Source organism: Octodon degus, unplaced genomic scaffold (assembly GCF_000260255.1).
Source record: "Octodon degus isolate 3935 unplaced genomic scaffold, OctDeg1.0 scaffold00091, whole genome shotgun sequence".
In the NCBI taxonomy this organism is placed as follows: Eukaryota; Metazoa; Chordata; class Mammalia; order Rodentia; family Octodontidae; genus Octodon; species Octodon degus.
This window is the reverse complement of record NW_004524667.1, coordinates 6,074,090-6,077,456: the sequence shown is the minus strand read 5'-3', so window position 1 is coordinate 6,077,456 and position 3,367 is coordinate 6,074,090. Positions and strand designations below refer to the sequence as shown.

The window sequence follows — 3,367 nt, the reverse complement described above, 5'->3', positions numbered from 1 at the left end:
GTCCCTGTGCTTTGCTAAGCTTGTTCTAAGTAGGTGCTTCAGACCACTGAGCCATCTCACCAGCCCCAATTTTAATTTTTTAAAAGCTTTTTAGGCTCTTCTATTCAAGAAAGATTAGATAGCAACACTTGCTGGAGGCCAGAGTGTGTATCTAGCACTCGCAGGGCTGTGGTATCCCACGTATTCTTTTCCCTTTGTTAGCTCTGAGGCTCAAGGAAATGGCTGAAGTTTGGGCCTGAGGAAAGAAAGAGCTGTTTGAAAGTTCTGTCCTGCAGAGTAGAGTGGAAGTTAAGGTCTGGGTGGAGGTGTTGAATAGGACGTGTTTGTCAAGAGCTGTGGGGTCTAGGGTTTGACAGTTTGCTCAAGGTGATAACTTCCTGGGTGAGGCCTCAAGTGAGACACTGTCCTGGAAGCCCCATGGGGTGACACAGAGAGCCGGGAATGGGTCCATGGTTGCAGGCCACAGGGCTTCTTGCCCCACAGTAAGTCTGCTTCTGGGAAGAAGCAAGCCTGTCAGGGAAAGGGCTACGTCATTTTGCCATGGGGCCTGGAAGGGCTGGTCGAAGGTCCTCGGGCCCTCGCCCGCTTAGACACCCCTGATGAATGTGTGGAAAGTTGGGGGCCATGGGGGCCTAGCTCTCCTAAGCTCCTTCCTTCCTCTCTACATCTCTCCTCCTTGTTTTCTAGGACCTGGTGGCAGTGGTGGCAATTATGGAACACTTTTCAAGGGAATGTGAAACTTGGGACAAGTGTGTCCTCTTCATAGGGGCTTTTCTCCTTATCTCCTGCCTTGGAGACTCTGGCTGAATTTTTTAAGGGAGGAGGCAGTTTCTTTAAGGTCCTGTCTGACTGCTCTTGTCCTTTCACCCTGGAAGTTTCCTAGCGAGGCTGTCCATTGGCCCAGTGCTTTTCTAGGGTGACTAAGTCCTTGTGCCCCCAGAAATGCAGTTTCTGGGAGTGTGGGAGACACAGTACTATTGTAGCTGTGGGTCATTCTATTCTTTTAGTACATGCAGGACCCACAAACCACAGGGTGGTACTCACTGTACCTCAGGGCCAGACCTGTTCCCTTCATGTTTTATCGTTTGAAGTTCACTTCTAAATATGGGCATTGAGCTAGGCATGGTGAAGCACGCCTGTAATCCCAAGCACTGGGGTGGCTGAGGCAGGAGAATCAACACAAGTTTGAGGCCATTCTGGGCTATATAAGTGAGTTTAAGATCAGCCTGCACTACATGGGGAGACTATCTCAAAATAAAACAAAACAAAGAAAACAAACAAACAAACCCCAAAAGCAACCCTAAAGCAAAACCCACCAATGAATCCACCAAAGAAGCACAGAAATATATGGGTATAGATGTGAAATTGTTTTAAGGGTTCACTAGAAGATATAATTTCTTTTTACTTAAACAAATGACACCTGATTAAATTATGGTACTGGTGACTGTGCTTTATTTATTTATTTCTTTTTATTTTTTCCATAATTCTATGAGAAACAAATAGCAATGAGACAGTTTCAAATCCGATTAGTAGGACAGTTTCAATAATTAATACATTGCATATTGTTGTCTTAGTGGTTATTCGTAATACAAGACGCAGACATTATATCCTGTTTACAAACACTATTAGAACAAATCTTTCTTTTTTTTCCCCTTTTTTGCAGAACCGGGGATTGAACTCAGGCCCTTGCGCTTGCCAGGGAAGCACTTATTCCACTGAGCCATCTCCCCAGCCCCTTAAACAAATCTTTCTATTCATTAAATTAAGAGACTATAGCTGTATATCTGTCCTATTTTGAATATACAGATACAAAATGGTCGTTCATTTGTATCCCCTTTTTTTGTTTAGTTTTGTCATTTAAATATTATAGGTGCATGAATTCAGCAAAATATTCCAAAATAGTCCAGTAGTCCACAATAGTAGTGGGTTTTCCAAAATAATGGCAATGTCAGAAGTTGTTGACTTAAGCCTTTTACAGCTCAGTGTGTTAAGATGAAAAATATGGAATGCTTAACAAATTTATGTCATCCTTCGCACAAGGGCCATGCTAATCTTCTCTGTATCATTCCAATTTTAATATATGTGCTGCCAAAGCAAGCACAACTGTGCTTTATATTATGATAAGCACACAAAATATTCCAGGATGGGGCCGGAGAGATGGCTCAGTAGAATAAGTGCTTGCCTCGCAAACGCAAGGGTCTGAGTTCAATCCCTGGTTCTGCCTAAATAAATTAAATTAAATTTAAAAAAATATCCCAGGACAAGACCAAGTTCTTGTCATTGTATGAAGATGACTTCCATATGTTGCCCTCTGTTACAGGAAGAAGAGAATGGGCTCCCCGCTGCTTTTCCCTCCCCACGTTCAAGAGCAGCCAGGTTTTTACTCATATGCTTTCTACAGGCTGCACTCTGAAGATCAGAAAAGTTATGACTTAGAAAAAGGCAGATGTAGTAGCGCAAGCCTGTGATCCCAACTCCCAGGAGGCCGAGGCAGGAGGATTACTGCGAGTTTGAGGCCAGCCTGGGCTACAAAGTGAGCTCAAGGCCTGTCTGAACTGCATAGTAAGGCTCTGTGGAGAGCTGCGAAGGACCGCGCCTACAAGATGGCGCTGGTTTCCGCCTTCCCCCCCCCCCCCCCCCCCCCCCGTGGGTGAGCGCTCTCTGTGCACAACAACTCCTTATATGGCCAGGGCTGCTGTCATGATTTACTTCCGCATATGCTGGACCCATGGGTGATCCCCATGTGGCACACTGGGATTGGGCTCGGGAGTATATATTAGCCAAGGGCTGGGGGATTGGGAAAGAAGAAGCTTGCTGTAAGGGTCCTGAATAAACCGCTGAAGGAAGAGCTGTGTGTTGCGTCTTCCTGCTGGTCAAGAAGCGCGCGACAAGGCTCTATGTCAAAAACGACAAAATAGAATTAAAAGAGGAAGAAGAAGCACAAGCAAGCCTACCACTCTGAAGGGTGTGACCAGCCTCTTCTTCCAGTGTGCCAAGTAGACGGGGGCTCCCATTTGGGCAACAGTATCCATGTGGTGAGTTCACCCAGGGGTCCTTTCTTTCTATTAATCTGCAGGTCAGAGTTGATGGAGCCATTCATTTCTAGCTTCCTCTAAAGTCATACTGAGGGCTGGGGAGATAGCTCAGTAGAATAAGCACTTGCCTGACAAGCGCAGTGTCTTGAGTTCAATCTCCAGTAGAGGGGGGGGAGAGTCATACTGAATTGAGAGAGAGAAAGCAAAGAAAATGTTCTTTGTCAAATGTTTTCTTCTTGTTTCTTGTGTGGACAGCTATTTTATTTTTTAATTTTTTTGTATTTGGTACAGGGTCTATAGGGTATCACTATGTAGATCAGACTCATAGTGAT

General features: G+C 45.0%; 1 non-coding gene across 1 annotated transcript; it reads right to left on the bottom strand.

Moving 5' to 3' along the window:
* Positions 1-1,995: 1,995 nt before the first annotated feature.
* LOC111818445 lies at positions 1,996-2,101 on the bottom strand. The gene has a single exon (XR_002822427.1). It is a non-coding gene; the product is annotated as a U6 spliceosomal RNA (small nuclear RNA).
* Positions 2,102-3,367: the final 1,266 nt, after the last annotated feature.